At 37.3% G+C, this 21,030-nt stretch overlaps 1 pseudogene across 1 annotated transcript in view; it reads right to left on the bottom strand.

The window, feature by feature from the left end:
- Nucleotides 1-20,827, bottom strand: part of LOC149160699 (uncharacterized) — a 43,798-nt pseudogene extending 22,971 nt beyond the window's left edge. The window contains exons 1-2 of the transcript XR_016261468.1: nucleotides 20,704-20,827; nucleotides 20,344-20,540 (exon numbers count right to left, since the gene is read on the bottom strand). The product of XR_016261468.1 is annotated as an uncharacterized LOC149160699 (transcript). The remainder of the gene's footprint in view (nucleotides 1-20,343; nucleotides 20,541-20,703) is intronic.
- Nucleotides 20,828-21,030: the final 203 nt, after the last annotated feature.

Genomic DNA, 21,030 nt, shown 5'->3' with positions numbered 1-21,030 from the left:
GTATTCCACTGTTAGTTGATTACCTTAGCCTACTTGTATGTGTTAAGTTATACTTAGCAATATAAATCATTCATACAAGTGTGTGCAGTAAATAAATAGTATAATTGCAATTTATATCAAACAGGTAATAACCCAAGAACAGATACACAGAATTAAGATAAAACTTCTCTTTATTATTATCTTCCTTGGTTACAGACTCGACTCCACCTTGCGCACTCAGCTGCAGGGGTCCGCGCACTTAGCTGCGGACTACTAGGCCTCTGCGCACTCAGCTGCAGAGCCTTCTCCTACTCTATGACCCAAGACACACTTAGACACTTAGACTCTTGCTCTTCGCTTCTACTTGGCATATATTCCTTCTTAGTTATCTTTTACACTTAGAGCCTCACTCTATTTATACAATCCCATGGTCTGCGGACAATGGGTAGGCCGACATTACATTATAAGACTAGGGCGGACAACCCTGTGACTCTATCATACATTTCGCGCTCCGCACCCGCAATTCGCGAAGTCTTTATAACAAGATTACGTCAAAACTTGGGCTTTGATCCCCAAAACATGCCTTGGGGGGATTCCATGCCCAACACTTGGTCCAAAGTTACTTTATGAGAATAGAGGTCTTGGGTTCAAGTCTTTCTTTATGTTGAGTTACTTTTTCAAAAAGCACGTGTAGCTTATGTTTTAAAGTTACTTTATGTAAAAATGTTCTCACCCATTATAAAAAGTGAGTCACTTATAATTCTAAAGTCACTTTATCTTTTATTTAAGTTACAATTTAGTGGGTAGCTCATAAAATACCATTGTAGAAGTGACATTATCATTCACTTCTAAACATTCACTTCATCGACAACTGCAACAACTTTTCTTCAAAAAACCATAACTTCTTCATCTGGAAGTCATTTTCAGAGCCGTTTTTTTTAATTGGCCTAATTTTTCGAGATCTTTCCATTGTAACACTTAGTTTCAAGATCTATAGCTTCAGTTTATGTTAAAATTTAAATTCCATGCCAAGTTATTCTTGATAGCACCAACTACTTCCAATGGGTGTCCTACATGGAGGATTTACTTAGAAGTAAATGTCTTTATAGAATAGTCTCAGGCCAAGAGTCTAAACCTAAAGATGAAGATAAGCAAGCCAAATGGGAAAATAGGCAAGATCAAGCATGTGGGTTGATAGGGATGTCTATTTCTCTAGACCTTGGATCCATATCACAAAATTTGATACCCCTAATGAAGCAATGGAAAAACTCAATAAAGTTTTTGGAATTAAAAATGAAATTAGAGCCCATCAAATTGAAAATGAGTTGCTTACGTTGGACCCCAATAAATTTTCTTCCATTGAAGAATTTTTGTCCAAGTTCAAGACCCTTATACTTCTCTTGGAAGGTGTTAAGGTTAAGAAAGAAGATGGTAGCCTTATCTATTCCATTCTTACTAATTTGGGACCAGCCTACTCTATGTTTGTTTCCACCTTCCATTATACTAGAGAAGCCTTTATTTCTTAATGACAAGACTACACGTCCCCATCTTTTGATGCCTTTAGTGATTATATAATAAGAGAACAAAAAAAATGCTTACATCTTGGTCTTCTTAATCTTGGAAACTCTTCTAAGAAAGCCTTAGCCGCCTAGCAGCAACCAAGTTCAAAGAATCCTAAGAAGCAACATCTTAAAAAGAATGGTCCTAAACCAATCAAGGGTCCTAAGCACTTTCAGTCTCAAAATGAAAAATCAATTGAACAAAATGATAAGGCGAATAAAAGCAAAGGGAAGAAGACTGATAGGCATTGCAACTTTTGTAATTGAGATGGCCACTTAGAATCCAAATGCTTTAAGAAGATGGAAACCTTGGAAGCAACAATGAAGAAGCATAACATCCATTTGAAGCACTCTTCAACTTCAACTTCATCTTCAGGTATATCACTTTCTGCATGTAGTTATCAAGCATCTCGGTCTGGTTATGCACTAAATGTATCTTCTTCTTCTCATTCTCATGAGTGCCTCATTGATTCTGGAGCTTCATATCACATGGCCAAAAACAAAGCCATGTTTTCTTCTTTAAATGATTGTAACACCAAAAATATATAAATTGGTGATGATAGATCTCTTAGTGTTGTAGGGACTAGAACTATTCATCTAGACAATGGTCAATTTAATGATGTATTATGTGTTCCTACCTTATCCTGGAACCTTCTATCTATATATCAGATAAATCATTCAAGTGAAGGTAAAGCCGTTGAATTTTCACCTCATGGTGTTGTAATTAAGGACCTAAGAGATCCTAGACAGATTTTAGCTACTGGAATTGTCGATGATTTTAAAAGGTTGTATAAGTTTAACAACTTTGGGTCATCAACTCTTCCTTCAGTATTTGTTGCTCATAATGATGAATTGAGCAAACTTTGGCATGAGCGATTTGGCCACTTAAACTATTGCTCCCTTTAAAATCTATGTAAGGAAAATATGGTGACAAGTCTTTCTATGGTATCTTGTAGAGATGGTGTTTGTTCCGGATGTGTACTTGAAAAACATCATCAGGATAGTTTTGAAAAATGTGCCTCTTGGCACGCCTTAGCCCCTTTATAGCTTGTGCACAGTGATTTATGTGGTCCACTTCCAGTTGTTTCATTCTCTGAATACAAGAATTTCTTAACTTTCATTGATGATTTCACTAGGCACACTTGGGTATACTTCTTAAAACTCAAGAGTGAAGTATTTAACATGTTCTTGGCCTTTAAGGCCTTTGTTTAGAAACAATCTAGACATCAAATTCTTAAGCTAAGATCTGATAATGGCGGAGAATATGTTAACAACAAATTCAACAAATTTTGCATTGAGCATGGAATTCAGATGCAACATATTGTTCCATATACTCTTCAACAAAATGGTGTAGCTGAAAGGAAGAATCACACCTTAATGGAAATGGCTAATTGTATGCTTCAATCGAAAGGACTTAGTCTTAATTTTTGGGCAGAATCAATTAACTGTGAAAATTACATAGTAAATCGCACTCCTACTAAGGTTTTAAAGAATATCACTCCAAAAGACACATGGAGCTCAATTAAACCAAATGTAAGTCACTTTCTTGTTTTTGGAAGTGAAGCATGGGCCTATATTCCCAATGAGAAACATAAAGCCTTAGAACCTCAGAGTGAAAAATGTATTTTTATTGGATATTCTGAAGATGTCAAAGGATGTAGACTTCTTCCACCTAAATAAAAAAATGTTATCATTAGAAGAGATGTAAAGTTTGCTGAAAATATATTGGCCTACGAGCCTAGTTCAGCGGATGTCCCACCTCTCTCTATCCATTCTACTTCTGAAAATATTTCTTCTTCATATGATGACAACGAGGATGACAATCCTCCCCCACCTTCTCAGGATACTCCTTCAGCTCCTTAGCTTTCAAAATGGGTCCATGCTACTCGGGATGCAACAGGTTCTCTTGCAGGTGATCCTACAAATCAACGATGTACATGTTCTCAGTTCGATAGAGCCTCTTCTTTACTGGCTCAAGCTTCAGCGAATTATGATCCTGACACCTTTGGAGAAGCTTTAGGCCATCCAGATTGAGATGCAACTATGAATGAAGAATATCATTCATTATTGGCAAATGATACATGGGATCTTGGTCCTCAAAGGGACGAAAACTTGTTATATGTAAATGGGTTTACATAACCAAGTTTGTACCAGATGGAAAAGTTGATAAACATAAAGCTCATCTTGTTGCTAAGAGTTTTTCACAAGTTGAAGTCATTCAATATACTGAAACCTTCTCCCCTGTTGCCAAAATGAACTCTATTCACCTTGTTCTTTCCCTTGCTTCCTCTTTCAAATGGGAAGTCCATTAGATGAATGTTAAATTTGTCTTCTTGCATGGGGAATTGCATGAAGAAATATATATGGAACAACCCCCTGGATTTATACAAACAGACTCTAGCCTTGTATGTTGGCTTAAGAAATCCCTTTATGGTCTCAAGCAAGCCCCTCAGGCTTGGTATGCCAAAATGCATAACTTTCTTTTAGATTTTGGCTTTTCTAGGTGGCATTCTGACAATACTGTCTACACCAAGAAAGTGGGTAAGTCCCTTATCATTCTTGTTCTTTATGTTGATGATCTTATCCTTACTGGTAGTGATCCCAACCTTATAAACCATGTGAAGTCCAGCCTTAAAAAGTAGTTTGAAATGACAGACTTAGGACACTTGCATTATTTTCTTAGTCTTCAAGTCTTGCAATCTAATTAAGGTATTTCCCTTTCCCAGTCCAAGTATGTATGTGATCTTCTACACCACTTTCACATGGAAGACTATAAGCTGGCCCCTTCTCCCTTTTAGTCTAGAGCCAAACTTTCAGTCACTTGCACTTCCCCTAAAGTTGATGTTACATTATACCATCCGTATGTAGGAAAACTTTTGTATCTGACTCATACCCATCCTGACCTTTCCTTTATTGTTGGCCTTATTGCTCAGTTTATGCAAAACCCACATGAAAGTTAGTGGAAAGAAGCTAAAATAATACCTTGTTATGTTCAAGGTACAGTTCAGTTTGGGATTCATTACAGTGTAGAAGCATCTCCTCTATTGGTTGGTTTCATTGATTCCGATTGGGCTGGCGACCCTGATGATCATAAGTCTACTACATGTTATGTCTTCACTCTTGGTTCTGGACCTATTACATGGGCTTGCAAGAAACAAAGTCCCATTTCTCTTTCTTCAGTAGAAGTAGAGATCATGGTGCCATAGAAGCTAGTAAGGAAGCCTTGTGGCTTCGTCAGATCCTGTCAGAGTTTGGCTTTCAACAACAACATCAGACTACACTTTGGTGTGATAATCAAAGTACCATTCAACTATGAAAAGATCCAGTCCAACATTAGCGCATCAAATACATTGAATTACACATGCACTTCATCAGAAAGCTCATTCATGACCATGTTCTTGAAGTGCAATATTGTTCAATTGATGATCAAGTTGTAGACATATTTACAAAGGCTCTCACAGAGGCGAAGTTTACTAAACTTTGATTTATGGTTGGAGTTCAAGAATTGTCACTAAGGGGGGATAGGCTCTAATGCCTCCTTCCTTCTCCTATTGTGTCATATTTGTACAAACTTCAATCATGTCCCAAGTGGTTCTTAAGGGGCGATGTTAGGATATTCCGACACATAGGAAATAGTTAAGTATAACTTGGTCTAGTGTAGAGTTAGGTAAAGCGTGTTTCTTTACTATGTACTTTTGTAACTTACGATCCGATGGTCATGATATGTTCTAGACATGAAGTGATCTGATGGTTCATTCTCCCACCAGTATTACTGACACTTGATCATGGATTAACACTTGATTGGTCCATGATCTCTACTTAAAGAGCATGGAGGGTCATTTGTAAGGTGACCGTTAATGAGAGAAGCTTATGTAAATTTTCTTTCTTTTACATTAATAATTTGCCTGAAGTGGCCGCGTTGGCTTAGGCCATGGACTCTTTCCCTCTTTGACAGTTTTAACTACATCAAGAATACTGGTGTACTGATATATGATCTGTTTGTGAGCGGTGTCCTTTGGTGTTCTATCTAAGGAACTTACCCTATAAATTCATACAAGGTTGGATGGAGCCTCCAACTATGTCATATGGAAGATCATAATCTTAGCTATTATGGAGGAATATGATCTCGATGCCTACATCAAAAGTGTTTAGATGTTCTTGCTAACAACAATCAAAAGAAGAAGTACAAGGCCTAGCAAGGGAAGGCGAAGAGGCTCATTCTTGATGGAGTTCAAGATCATGTGGTCTCACACTTGCAGAGCAAGGATACAACCCGAGAGATGTGGGAAGCCTTGTATTCTCTATACGAGGGCTCTTCCAAACAATGGAAGAAGTACCTAGAGTAGAAGTTGCAGTGGAATTTGATGCAGAAAGGAGAAGGGGTGAACCTCTATATTCAGTGTCTTCAATACACTATAGACCATCTTGCTGCAGTGGGGTCCACTCAGCCAATCGCAATCGTGAGGATAGCCTTGAATGGAGTCTCGGATGAATGGAAAGTTTTTGTCCAAAGCATATTGGGTAGAGAAAAACTACCTTCATGGGAGGATATGTGGGCGAATCTTCAATAGGAGGAGTTAAGGAGGGACGTAGTGAAGGTCAACCTCAGTGGAAACAATCGGAGTGGCACAAAGACAAAGGAGGAGGAGGAGAACGCAACTTTAGCATCGAAGGGACAGTAGAAGCTGAAGCAAAAGAAAGACATTTTGAAGGTGAAATGTTTTAGTTGTGGCGAGTTGAGCCACTATGCATCCTAGTGTCCTTTGAATTAAAAGGAAAAGGATTAGAAACATTATCCTAAGGTTGCTTCAGTAAATATTGACGAGGATGAGTAAGCCATGAGTTCCCACGCATCTCTAGGAGGGAGATGGGGCGAAATTGAGCTGTAGTCGGGAGGACTACATGTGGGCAGGATCCTTGAGGAGTCCACCTCTTGGATAAATTTCTTGCTATGAGAGTGTAGGATTCAACAGTAGCGATATTGACTTAGTGTCAGATGATGCAGTGGATAGTTTGGAGGATAGATGCAGTAGCTGGGGACCAGAGGCTGATCAACACAGAGAAAGGTTGGCAACAGTCCAATTGACATAGTGCAGGAGTCAGCAGCAGCGAAAAATATTCAAAGGGTCAGAATCAGCAGCAGTCAGATTCTGACATTCATTATATTATGCTGAACACAGTTAAGTTCAGCTAATTTTGGATGTTTTTCAGTTGCTTCTCTCAGCAACTGAGTTACAGTACAGATGCAGTGTTAGCAGTGGCAGTGCTAGCAGCATAGCAGATGTAACATTTGAGAGGGTTCTATAGTACAGATGTAGCAGTGGTAGTGGCAGTGTCAGTGTCATGGGTAGTAGTACAGTAGCAGCAACAACACATTGTTGGTGGCAACAACAATGCAGAAAGGAGGTGTTTCAGAAACAGAGCAACATGTAGGTGGACATTTTTGCTAGAGCACTTTCCTCGTTAAGAGGGAGTGTTAGTTTTTGGTAGCATCGGAAGTGCTATAGGCTTGAAATTTTGTGGAGAGGCCAAGGCACATGAGTTCTAAAGAACCTAGAAATCGTTTGGTGAAATTCCTCCCGGATTGTATTTTATTAAAATAATTAATATTTTTAATGGAGTTCCTAAGTCTGAACTTAGAGAAATTAAAATACTAATGGGTATTAATCAAAATATGGGTGAGAATGATCTAGAAGGCGGATCAAGTCATGTTTTAATCTTAGCCATTGATTAGAGACTTAATCTTGGTCGTTGAAGACTCAACAAGAAAAGTATAAGATGGAGGCTTGAGGTTCATTTGGAAACACACAAAGGGAGAGAATTGATCTAGAGTTCATTTTCTGGGGTTAGGAAGATGAGAAATTCGAACTAAGTGATCATTCAATAGCAAAGGGGTAGTGAGAATACGATAGAAGGACTTTCTGGAGATTACTGACAGAGAGGCGGAGAGAGCTTGCAGAGAGGCAGCCTAGTAGCCAGGAAAAATGACACAGAAAAGTTGCCTATCACTCAGAATTTAGAACTGTCAGAATTGCTGGAACTGCCGAGAAATGCCAGAATAGATGGGAGAGATGACACAGAGAACAGAGAAGGTGATGCAGAGCCAGTGTAGAAATAGCTGAGGTTAGCTAGTCTTGTATCGAATTAGCCAAAATTTTGTCGGGTGAAGTGAGGTAAAACTCACTCAGATTTTTCAACAGTATTTTCTCTGTAAAGGATTGCTAGATGGGCATCCTAGATTTGTATTCAAATATTTATCCTACATAATAATAAACCCTCAGAGCTGCTGCATCATTTTTCCTGTATTGGGTTTTTCTGGGGACTATTGTGTCCAAAAATAAGTGTGTCCTATGTATCTTGTTCTTTGCTCTATTTACTATTTCATGAGATAAAATATTTAATTAGTGTAGGATGCAGAAGTAATTTTCTTCAGTATTCAAAAAAAGAACTTGGTTAATGTATATTAAAAATCAAGTAGGTGAAGTAGATTCATATTTGCTGTTGTAGGGGTTCCTATAGTGTAGGAATTGTCACATGGTATCAAAGCATTGATTTTGAAATACGAAGAGCAGATCCAGTGCTGAGAAGTGAGGCCGAAAGTTGCACTTGGTAGAAATTTGAATCCCCTTGAAGGGATGCAGAAAGGAGAAGGGGTGAACCTATATCTTCAATGTCGTCAAGACACTAGAGACCAACTTTCTGTAGTGGGGTCCACTCCTCAGCCAACCACGATGGTGAGAATAGCCCTGAATGAAGTCTTAGATGAATGGAAAGTTTTCGTCCAAAGAATATTGGGCAGGGAAAAACTACGTTCATGGGAGGAAATGTGGGCGAATCTTCAATAGGAGGAGTTAAGGAGGGACCTAGTGAAGGTCAACCTCAATGGAAACAGTGGGAGTGGCACAAAGATGGAGGAGGAGGAGGAAAACACAGCTCTATCATCTGTTAGTGTTCTATAAATTATAGGATCTCAAGGTGATTGGGTATTTTGTATTTGTGATTTCATATTGTACATACTTTCAATATTCAAATGATTTCCAAAAATATGAAAAAGAAAATGAAAATAAGGTATGTTAAAAAATAAATAAGAAAAAAGGAAATAAGAACCCCACAAAAGAAAAAATAGAAAATAATACTGAAAGTGTTACAAGTCTAAGTGCCACTACTGATAAGTTAGTTCTTTTGATTCATTAGCAAATAAGGTTGTGTGCAAATTGTTTTTGAATGCCACAATGACTAGACTTTTGTTCAAATCATACAGTTTAATCATGATTGAACACATTTAAATTTTTGTTCAATAGGTTAGTGAATGAAGATTTACCAAACAGTTTAATCTTGGTAAATCAGTAGCTAGGTAGAAATAAAATTGATTCAACAGTTTAATCTGAATCAATGGCGAAATAAGTGATAGGATGAGGTAGATTTTTACAAAAGAAAAATGATTTGGGTCTGCTAGTTTAAATGCACCCTACAAAACAAGAAGAGAAAATGTTAGCTTAGAAAAAGAATTGAAATGAGAAAGGGTAGGTAGAAGCACTATGGTGGTTAGAGGAATGCATGGAGATTTTATTCTAAGTTGAATTTCAAATGTATTTTCATGCACAAAGCAAAGGAAAAAAGGATTAGATTTTGACTCTAAAGTTCATCATATCAAGTGATTTTGGTATATAATTCCCTATTCCTAAGTTTCATTACCCCACCATACACTCAAATATTTTCCCCACTATGCGTTAAATATATTCCCCGACCCCACCATAAGTCCTGTAACATCGCATTAACATCCCACCACTTCTCCCCTCATCCGTGCCCACCTCTCAACATCTGACGGCCCACGCTATGTTTCAGCCATCCAAACTTTAACATGGTTGGGGGGGGGGGGGTCCGAAATGGGCAGTATTCAAAACCGCGCCTACTGCAATGTGTTAGCACCATATGGTTTCGCAGCCCCCTCGACCGAAACCAATAACCGCCTCCCCCTCCCTTCGAAGAGAAATTTGTCCACCTCCCGATACCACTGCTCTATCTGTTGCGCTCCCGCCACTCACCCTCTGCCACATCATCTGCTCGTTGATTCCGCCAATCACCTCCGCTCCCTCGAATAATTAAACCGTTAAGCAATTAAATGGTTTAATTGTTAATCCAACGGACCTGCACCACCATCAACGATAAAGCCAGAATACTATATAATCCCTCCTTTCATCCATTCACTGGTAAATGTTCTTATACACTGATATTTCTCTGTTACAGATGTACCAATCCGAGCTACAAAAACTTCATTGGGCCAGGGATAGTGCCAGTTAATCAAATTTCAGGCCATTACCTCTATTTTTGTTTGCAAATCCCAACTCCTCTCTGTGTACTGTAAACCTGTAATCTAGACTTCACCACTATCCTTAACTTTATCCAATCATGCCTCCAAAATACAAAGGACCAAAAGAACCTGTGAGTCCTTTGATCCACCCTCCCATTGATTTTCACCACATCCCTTTGGCAGACAGAGACTATAAAATTCATGAAACTCTCTGTGAATTTGATCTTTTTGAGATGTATTGCTGGCTTGAGGACAAGTTCATAGATAAATCCAATGATATTCAACTGTGGGAATCCAATTTTCCCCACTATATCTTTCCTCGTACCCACAACACCCCTGAATTCATTAGAAAGTGTCATGCTTGCTATCTACCCAGCCAAAGAGCTATTATTGCCCCCACTAGAGAAATTTTGTTCACTATCACTCCTCAAGCTATAGACCAAATGATGCAAGCCCCTATAGTAGAGAATTCCACTCCTTTTTCCCATGAAGCACTGGTTGAATTGTATTAGAAGCTAGACTTTGCTAGGAGGGCCAAAACCCTTGAACTTTTATTGAATGAAGATGCCCCATTACCCAAGAAAAATCCTTCCTATCCATCCTCCATTTTACCTGAGAGAGCCAAACAAATCATCACAGTCATCTCCTACCTCCTTGGATATTACTCAGATCAGTGGTTAGATGAGGCAATTATATGATTTCTTTCCATTTTCTTTGCAGATTCCAAGCCTTCCATCTTGTTTAACTTCAACCAAATTCTTGCAGATTCTATCCATGAGCAGTTTATCAAATTCGAGATTGAGGAAGTATTCAAATATGATTCTGTGTTAGTTTATATGTTTTTACATTTTCAGGGAGACAACCTCAAGCTTGCCTTACAAAATTTGGATGAAGAAGGAAATCAACAGTCAGTGATCTTCTGGACTATGCTGGTAATGAAGGAACACAACAAATTTTCATACAAACAATTCATAGAGATGTTTGTACATCCAACACTCAGTCTCCTAAGCAGTAGGACAGAGCCAAGGATCAGTGAAGAAATTAGAAATTTTTTGCAGCTATCGGACCAAGTCTAGACAGGGGATTTGTACCTTTATCAGAATTACATAGAGCTGAGGGTATTTGGGTGTGAGCTAGCCCCTTAAAAGCTGCCAAAATTCCTCCCAATGAGGATTTTTTCTCTACAATACATTAGGAAAATGCTCAATATGGATGAGATTCACTTTGTAGTTGCCAAGAAGAAATCCCAATTCAAAATCAAAACTCAAATAGGGCCTTTCATTTGCAACAACAGGGCAGCAGGGGAAGAGGCAGATAAACTACTGAAAGAGATGCAGTTCAGCCTCATTTTCACCTCGTCATATGATCCATTGGGAGTCATCTCCAAGTTAAGGGTAGAAAGCAAGTCTACTGCTTATTTTCACACAACCAGACCAGAGATTGAAAGATATAAATACAAACTAGAATGGACTAAGAACACCCTACAAGAGACAGAGGAGCAGTTGGTGTCATCTTCAATACTGCAGACTCCTATCACAAAGGAGAAATAAAAAAAGGAGGAGTAGAGAAGAAGAGTCACCTTCAGTGACTGAGATTTCTAGTGAAGGCTTTAAAATCATATACAGAAAGAAGGCCAAGCTGCATTCTAAATTAATCCTAAGTAAGGATTCATAGCCAGAGAACATTATCACCAGTAAAGTGCCACTTGTTTCCTCATTAGTGGGTGATCAGAATACACTTTCTCCCACTACCTCCATAGCTTCACAAGATCAACAACAAGTTATGTAGACCAACACATCTACCACAGGGGAGACAGAAAAGAGTATATTTGAAATTTTTAAGGAGACTAAAGTGAGGAATGAGGCCTTAAAAATCAACACATACACTCATTCTGGAATTAGACTTCCAGTTCTCAAAGTAGGTTGTTTTCAACCTTTGATTCAGAGACTTAGTCTTGACTGTTGAAGACTCAACAAGAAAAGTATAAAATGGAGGCTTGGGGTTCATTTGGAAACACACACAAAGAGATTGAGGAAATCAATTTTTCGAGGTAAGAAGTTCTCAAGAGGAAAATCGATTTGGGAGATCTTGCAGCTAAGGGTCAGAGAGAATCCAGGAGAAGGAATTTCTGGAAAATACATAACAGAGAGGCAGAGAGAGCTTGTAAAGAGGCAACGCAGTAGTCGGGAGAGTTGACGCAAAAAAATTGACTGTCACGCAGAATCTAGAACTGCCGGAACAACCGAAATGCCTAGAACTTCCATAACTGCCAGGAGAGCTGATGCAGAGGCAGCACAGTGGTTGAGAGAGTTGACGTAGAAAAGCTGCCTTTCACACAGAATCCAAAACTATCAGAACAATCGAAACTGTCAGGAACTTTTGGAACTACTGGGAACTGTTGGAACTGCCGGGAGAGCTAACACAGAGGGAAAAGAAGGTGACAGAGGACTAACATAGAGCTAACATATAAATAGCTAGGGTTAGTTAGTCTTGTGTCGGATCAGCCAAAATTCTGCAGTGTGAAGTGAGGTAAAACTCACTCAGATTTTCCGCCAGTATTTTCACTGTAAATGATTTCTAGATTAGCATCCTAGATTTGTATTTAGATATTTCTCCTGCATAATAATAAACCCTCATAGCTGCTGCACTGGTTTTCCCGCATTGGGTTTTTCCGGGGACTATTGTGTCCAAAAATAAGTGTATCCTATGTATGTTGTTCGTTGCTTTGTTTTCTCTTTCATGAGATCAAATATTTAAATTAGTGTAGGTTGTAGAAGTAATTTGCTTCAGTATTCAGAAGAATAACTTGATGAATTAAAAATCAAGTAGGTGAAGTACATTCAAATTTGTTGCAGGAAGGGTTCCTTCAGTGTAGGAATTTTCACTATTATGTCAAAAAATAAGTGTGTCTTATGTATCTTGTTCTTTTCTCGATTTTTTGTTTCATGAGATCAAATATTTAATTAGTGTAGGTTGCAGAAGTAATTTGCTTCAATATTAAAAAGAATAACTTAGTTAATGTATATTAAAAATCAAGTAGGTGAACTAGATTCAGATTTGTTGCAGTAGGGGTTCCTACAATGTAGGAATTTTCACATACACTAGGCATTGTTTAGGCTCTAATTTTCCTCAATATATCTCTTGAGAACAGAACAACAAAAGAAGGTAGTTATTGTAAAAAAAAAAGGTGTGCTAGGAGCTATAAGATTCTACACTGAGTGTAACACTCAATTATGGAGGTGTTAGGCTTAGAATTACTCTTAAATTCAGGGTATTGTTGGCCCATATCTAAAGTTTCAGGCAAGCATTTCAAAGACTATTAGAGGTTGCAACATATAAGCTTAGTTTGGATCAATAGAAGAAGTGTAGAGGATGGGACTATGCCTCCAAAGAGTTGAGATTTGTCCACTACAACATTCATGCCAAGTAAGACAAACAACCCGACTTTATGTTGGAAAAGTAACTAGGTTTTGTCTTCATTATTGTCATATGATGTAAAGAATAAAGAAAAAATTATTTTTGGCATGGGTTTCAAGCTTATTACATTTTGTCATTAGGTCAAGCATTAATTAAAATGCTTCTAGGATCATCATGAGTCTAAGTGTCAATGTAAAGAACTTATTTGGAAAATTGTAATCATGTAACTGATGTATAAGCCATTATACCCCTCCAAGCTTGAGTCAACCTTACCCTGCTCAAGTTGGCCTTGAAGATGAAGCATTTTCCCTTCAAAGAAGTGTATATATTGTTGAAGAGCTCGACTCATTTTAAAAATAAATGCATGGTTCAATTTGAGGTGAATCATAGCATAAGGACAACGAGAAACATATGAAAGAAGCAACCTTGGACAATTCACTATTTTTTTTGTTGAAGTCACCCATTCAAGATGGAAGTTGTAGGATGATCCAAGTTACAGTCACTCATGTAAGACTGGAGTGGCAGTCACCCATATAGACTGAAGTGGGAGGAAATGTTTTGAGGGATGCAACCATGAAAGTGTAGAAGAGAGACTTATTGATTTGGACTTTGACTCTTGAAAGAAAGACTTGAAGCTTGGAGGGGGTTGGGACTTGGCATTTGGGTCTTAGAGGTCTCATTTTGATTTGATTGTAAAAGAAGAAGATTGTTTAGGTTTTGCCCAAGTTGTGGGGTTTTTCCTTGGTGTGGAGCCTATATCTTGTGTTCATTTGATCTTCGTTGTTTTGGCATTTAGTTAATGAGACAAACATAAGCATAATCAAGTTAAGAAGAACCTAATAATCACATATAAATGTCAATAAAGGAAAATGTAAAGTTAAACAAGCTGCCCTAATCAATTTTCCAACATGTTATCACAGCTAAGGTCAAAGTGATAGGAAGTTGGAAGATCTCTATTGATTGAGTCTCCTTGAAGAATAGGCTACAAGAAAACCAAAAGACTTCACTCGCCCCAGATGATCAAGCAGATCAAGTGTTGAAAATATTAGCGAGAAAAGGTTTCCTTGACTTGTGCCTTTAATCATAGGAGCCAGAACGAGTTCCTTCTTGTGCAAGACTCGAGTTACTAAAATTAGGAGATTCCCTATCAATTAGGATGAGTTCCTATAATTTAGGAATCAGTCCCTAAAAATTAGGATGATTTAGGTGGCAGTTAACTGATGTGTTGAAATTGAAGGTCACGTTTTTGGACTTTTAATGTGAGTTGACTGAGGAAAATCACAAGTGATTGAGTTTCAAGTGGTTGAATTGAAATAGGAAAAGTTACATGAGTAGTTAACTCATGCTAACTCATCAATCACAAAAGAACTTTCCTTAATTACAAAATTTACTAATTTTAGCCATTTGAATTGCTTTAAAAGAAGGAATGAAGGCATAAGTTTAATCATTGTTTTGGTGAGCATGATTTAGTGAGACCAAGAAATAGGAAGCACAAGGTTGTGCGTGGAGCTTATGAGAGGAGTATGATCCTAGGAAAGGCTTGTGGGAATTGGAGAAGGATGAATTCCTTGAGTAAGGAAGTAGAGATCAGAATTCTTGCACAAGGTTTCAAGTTTAGTTTAAGTAGGGAAAACAAGGTTGTTTTAAAATTGAAACAGTTGTATTGTAAGAGATCTTCTGCTCAATTTTCTTCAATAAATTCTCACTAATAAAGTAGAGGATTTTCCCAAATAGATTTCCTGTAAAAAATGTGTTGTTCATCTGTGTGATCATGTTTTTATTTCTGTTCCTAATTCCGCTACAAATTGAGTAGAGAAATTATGTGTTTGTAAGAAAAGAAAGTGTTTTTCAGATTGTTCTTATCAACAGATCATGATTTCATGGAAATTCTACATCAAGAAGGAGAAGAAAAGACAATTTCATGACTTGGTTTGAAGCACTCGAGCACTGAAGAAAGAATCTGAGCATACTTAACTTAAATAGGCCAATATGATTCTCTCTTAAAGGACAAATTAAGGAGGAGGCTAGCGAAGCTAGCTAGAAGAATTCTGGGCAAAAGCTTGAGAGATTGCAGGTCGAGGAGATAAGTTATGTACAAAATTGGTGAAGAAAATTATCTATCTTGTAGGCCAAGTTTGGATCTCTGACTATGATTGAACGCAAAATTTGAACTAAATCAGAGCTTGGTTTTAAAGTATATTTCCATGTACAAGTAGGTTGAAGGGACAATAGTATTTCATAAATATGAAATTGCGGAACAACAGTTTTAGAAGTCCAAAAGATGCAGAGGTGGTATAGTGGTACATTGGTACAATGGTTGTGTGCAAAATGGAGAAAGGTATACCCCATGTAATAGAGCCAAGTCCTGAAGGAGCCTAGAAGAGTTGTATTTCTTACATATAGAATCTCTATGGCAAGACCATAGTCCTATACTAGGAAATTATTTCCTTTGGAATCAAACATTTGAAGTAAGGCAACTTATTAAAAGCTACAAGACCGCAACATCAAAGTTATTTTATAGTAACCATGGTGAGACCTAACTAGAGGGTCGACATTGCATAATAAGCTTCATTCCTATCATCAACAATAGGGGAATATTGACATATATAACTCAGGGTTTGTTTCAAGAAAAAAGCTATATTTGGAGTATAGTTTGAAGAAATGTACAAACACCTATAGGATAACTCTAACCACTCTAACCAGGCTTAGTGGAAGAGTAGAAAATAGTCTCTTGAAAAAATAATCTTTCTTGGAATTCTAAAGATCATTGGAAGTCATACTTTTGCTTTGGCATCTTGGAATCAATAAGAAATACCATGAAATCAATGGAAGTGACTATGTCTTGTGAGAACAAGTAGAAGGCATTTGTAGCAGATTCTTGCGATCATGGAGGACTAAGGTATGCATTCCTTGAGGTACGTATAATTTGTTTTATGCATATAGGGTCTAACATGAATTGTATTAGGGCTTTTGTGACATTTTTTATTCTAGGGTTTTGTAGTCTTCATCTTGTTGAAGGTTGTTGGTAACTAGGATTTGTAAACCCTAGTTGGTATTTAGAAACCTTATTCATATGGAAACACTAACCCTAATCTAGTTGTTCCCTCACAAAAACCCTAACTCTTGATTTCTAGGGTTTGTAGGTAGTCTAGGGTATATAGCAAGGATGGAATTAAATGAAGTCTAAGGTATGACATCATGTCCCTAAATATGGTTAGGGTTTGTACTTGGAAACATTAGGAACTCACCCTCTAAGATTCCATGAAATCCCTGGATTAACAAGACTGGTCATTATGCTCTTGTGCTTGTACGTTTTGCTTGGGGTGACTAATGCAAGCACACCATGAAGGAAGCAAAATGAGAAGGATAAGCAAAGAAATCTTTTGCTTTGGTGAGCATGATGGATAGAGGGAATTGTAAAGACCCTGTAATCATGTTCATTAAAGGAGTAAGCTTGCATTATTGTATTTTTTGATTTAGTATGGCATCATGTGATAGTAGCATGTCTAGAGTCTTCCTAGTTAAATCATCTAGTCTTTTGGAAATGAAAAAATTGAGATCAACTTGCATAATGATCATCCTTTCATTGTCTAAAATTATGTTAGAGATAATAATTTTTGCTAAGGGGGGTCCTCAATATCCTATAAAGAACCATCACTTTGGAGGTTCTTGAAGAAGCATTGTGACACATAAGGATGATAAGGTGCAATTGGTCAGGTTGTAGCCTCACAAGGATAGATATCCATTTCTCTTTGAAAATGAGATGTTGAATCATTTAAGGTCTAATAGCTAGATGATTGAAAGAAAGCATAGCAATGCATATTTAAAGATAACTTTTTGATAGGACTTATATAAATCTTGCAAAAAAAAATTATGATGCCTAGAAAAATGAAGTTGACTTACTTTAGAAAGAATGAAATATTGAGATTTTATCATTAGAATCTAAGCGTTCAACATCTAACATGATCTCCAGAAGAATATGGTAACTTGGTAATCAAGTTGGATCCTTGGGAACTCTGATGCATAAAGGTAGACTCGTGTGGAGATGGTCTATGAATATGTTGATGCCTTATTGAGAAGGTCGTCATGATGAGGTAATTATGTTGTTAACATCTATTATTGGTTATCTGGTTAACATTTTGTTTTCTACCTAGATAAACGTTACAAGTATTCATGATGATAAGTGAGGCAAGTTCAATTGTGTGGATGAAATACTTGAAGAATATTAAGAGAAGTTGAATCTCTCGTACTTGAAAACTATGAAGATCAAGATGTGCTCATCTTGGGATTGGAAGGTAGCAATGTGAGAAGATAACTTGAAGGTCAAGAAGGAATATCACTTTCATGAGGAAGCCATGACTAGCTTGAAGTTTGGGAAGGCCCAATAGAAAGCCTTCATTGATAAAGCCAAGACAAAAAGTGATGTGCAAGATGGATGACCCAAAATCTATCATGAGAAGATGGCTCCATAATTCAAAATACCATGAAAGGAAGCGTGCTCTATACTATGTGATGCGGTGGAAAGAGGGAGCCATGTGATTTTATGAAAGACAAGTAAGAGGACTTGTGATTATGAAGTCGGGAATCTCCTCTAGGTTAGAGAGGGAGTAAAAGGAGTCTCCTTGGAAAGGAGTATGGTCTATTCTCTGATTAAAAGGAGAATATGGATATCCTCCCTGATTGAGTATGGTTGGACCTTGGTTATCCTTGTGTCATGTACTATGCCCAAAATAAAAACCGTAAGTCTAGTGCATGCATCATAATATGGAGAATGATTACTTGTTTGGTTCTCCTTGTGTCAGGTACTATGATGGATTAGGATTGATGTCCTAAGTCAGGTACATGGACATGGGTAAGGAGAACGTTGGATTGGATAACCATCTTGGATAGGCATTCTTGAGTCATGTAATGTGCTGGATTAAGATGAATATCCTAAGTCACATGGACTTAGATAATAATGGCCTAGTGGTAGGATTACTCCAGGTATCCTAGGTGGAGTATGTACCATGATGAGGCGGTATGGTGTCCTATGAAATTCCTCCCACCATTGTGCTCCAATATTTTGAGAGATAGAGTGTACTTGTCAAGGCCTTGGGTAATGTGACAATGTTGGCTATGAGGAGTGAGGTTTATCAATCTGGATCCCTTCTTATGAGAATATTTCAATTTGAGATGGACTTGTAGAGTCATTATGAATACCTCCCTGGTTAAGAGGGAGTGTTGGAAAAGTAACTAGGTTTGAGCTTCATTATTGTCATATGATGTAAAGAAGAAACATAAATTATTTTTGGCATGGGTTTCATGCTTATTGCATTTTTTTCATTAGGTCAAGCATTAATTAAAATGCTTCTAGGATCATCATTAGTCTAAGTGTCAATGTAAATAACTTATTTGGAAAATTGTAATAATGTATCTGATGTATAAACCATTATACCACTCCAAGCTTGATTCAGCCTTACCTTACTCAAGCCGGCCTTGAAGATGAAGCATTTGACTTTTAAATAAGTGTATATATTGATGAAGAGATCAATTCATTTGAAAAATAAATGTGTGGTCCAACCTGAGGTGAATAGGATCATAAGGACAACGAGAAACATGTCAAAGAAGCAGCCTTAGACAATTCACTATTTTTTCTGTTGAAGTCACCATTCAAGATCAAAGTTGTAGGATGGTCCGAGTTACAATCACTCATATAAGGCCAAAGTTGTAGTCACCCATATAGACCAAAGTGGGAGGATATGTTCAGAGGGACGAGACCCTGAAAGTGTAGAAGAGAGACTTATTGATTTGGACTTTGACTCTTGAAAGAAAGAGTTGAATCTTGGATGAGGTTGGTCTTTGGTGTTTGGGTCTTAGAGGTCTCATTTTGATTTGATTCTAAAAGAAGGATATTGTTCAGGTTTTCCCCAAGTTGTGGGGTTTTTCCCTAGCATGGAGTCTATATCTTGTGTTCATTTGATCTTCATTGTTTTGGAATTTATTTGATGAGAAGAACATAAACATAATAAAGTTAATAAGAACCTAATAATTACATATAAACGTCAAGAAAGGAAAATGTAAAGTTAAACATGTTGTCCTAATAAATTTTCCAACATTTTCCTCTTAGAAAAGTTTGAAGCTACAAGAGTAAGGATGGAACTAATTGCTACTGTTGATGTGTTCATGTTTGACCCTTGGTTGAATCCTACCATGGAAGAAAAAGTAATGGATTCAATGCAAAAAGTTTAAGGTCTACCACATCTTCATATGCTATTGCTTCTTGTTGTCATATATGATAACCATTTATATGTCTGGTGTAAGACAGCTATGATATTTCTATCCAACAACAACATCTCTATGGTAAAAGGTGTGATGTCAAAGGTTTCTCCATCAAAATATAAAAACCAATAGGGACCCTAAGGCACACACAATTGATGAATTAATAATATTATTGTCTATGAGTGCTGATATTGACGTCTGGGACAGAACTATGCAGGTAATGGGCCTCTTTGTTTAGTGGATCAAGATCTAAAAAGGAAAATATGTGATTATATATACACATGTGTTAGTATTTGGAGCAAGGCCAACCTAATCCACAAATTTGTTGACATTTTAATTTTTTTAGAGCTGACCTATAATTGTTCTTGAAGTTAATGAACAAGTAAACTAGATCTAATTTTCAATACAAAATATTAAACTGATATGAAAAAGGCCAACCTTTGAAAGTGTAAAAATTGGTATGGTTTGAAGGGACCAATCCCTTAGAAAAGTACCTCTACACCAAGTATATCCCTGGAAAGCATCTATATCTCAATGTTAGTAACATCTCAACACATTCACCAATTTCAAGAACTTTCGTAGGTCGGAAACGACGTATGCAAATCATCTAGCTTAGTGGGCCTCGTTGTTTGTGAGAAAGAATGAGAAAATCGTAGATTATTTGTTTATTTCACTCCTTGCAAAAGATCTGCAATTTTTTAAAAGTAATTTCTACTTATGAATCAGACATTTTAAAAGTAAATTCTACTTATTTTCATAAATTTTAAGGGGTTTCACCGATCATGAAATAGTGAATGAATTAATGGAACATGATCTTACCAATTGTGACAACATCGTCAACGCTCTGGAGCATCTTGTCCATTCCCTTAGGGTTGGATGAGGTGTGGAGGATTCTCGCAATGGCCCTGGTGGCCGCAATTTGGCCTTCTAAGCATCTAAGCCTCTTACTCGAGTCTTTTGTTCCTGCTCCTTTACGATGTTAAATGACCTGAACTCATCAAATTCCAATGCCATCCCTACAAACAGTAAAAGAATGCAACACCGAAATTAAAGCCTAAAGATTCAAGTGTGGCTGCAAAAAAAGCAATGGATTTTGAACGAGAGACATGAAGTGCATGTACTCTATTTGTGGAAGACTGAATGTGGGGTGGAAATTCATTGAAGTTAAAAATGGAATACCTTGGCGCCACCAATGTACTGAAGATCCCATGGTGAGGTTTGATATTGGGTCTGCTAATGGTAAAACCCCAATTCACAACTCTTTGCGATCTCATTTTCACTTCATCTTTGTGAAAAGTGAATAGATAACGTAAATGAAGCTAGGTTGGGAGGTGTTTTGTAAAGAAAAATTAACAAGAGGGGTTTTGTAAAAAAAAATTAACGCTCAACTTTTTCAAAAACGTTGAAATTTCCCTTCGTGAAAAAACAATAGAGGCAATATTTTAATTTTCACTTACATCAGATTTTTGTTGTATTTGAGAAACCAAGGGTTTTTACACGTTTTTG

Source organism: Pinus tabuliformis, chromosome 5_2 (genome assembly GCF_031772625.1).
Source record: "Pinus tabuliformis cultivar Carrire ecotype Pingquan chromosome 5_2, CPIR1, whole genome shotgun sequence".
NCBI classification, from domain to species: domain Eukaryota; kingdom Viridiplantae; phylum Streptophyta; class Pinopsida; order Pinales; family Pinaceae; genus Pinus; species Pinus tabuliformis.
The sequence above is the reverse complement of the archived record's forward strand: the minus strand, read 5'-3'. Positions and strand labels throughout refer to the sequence as shown.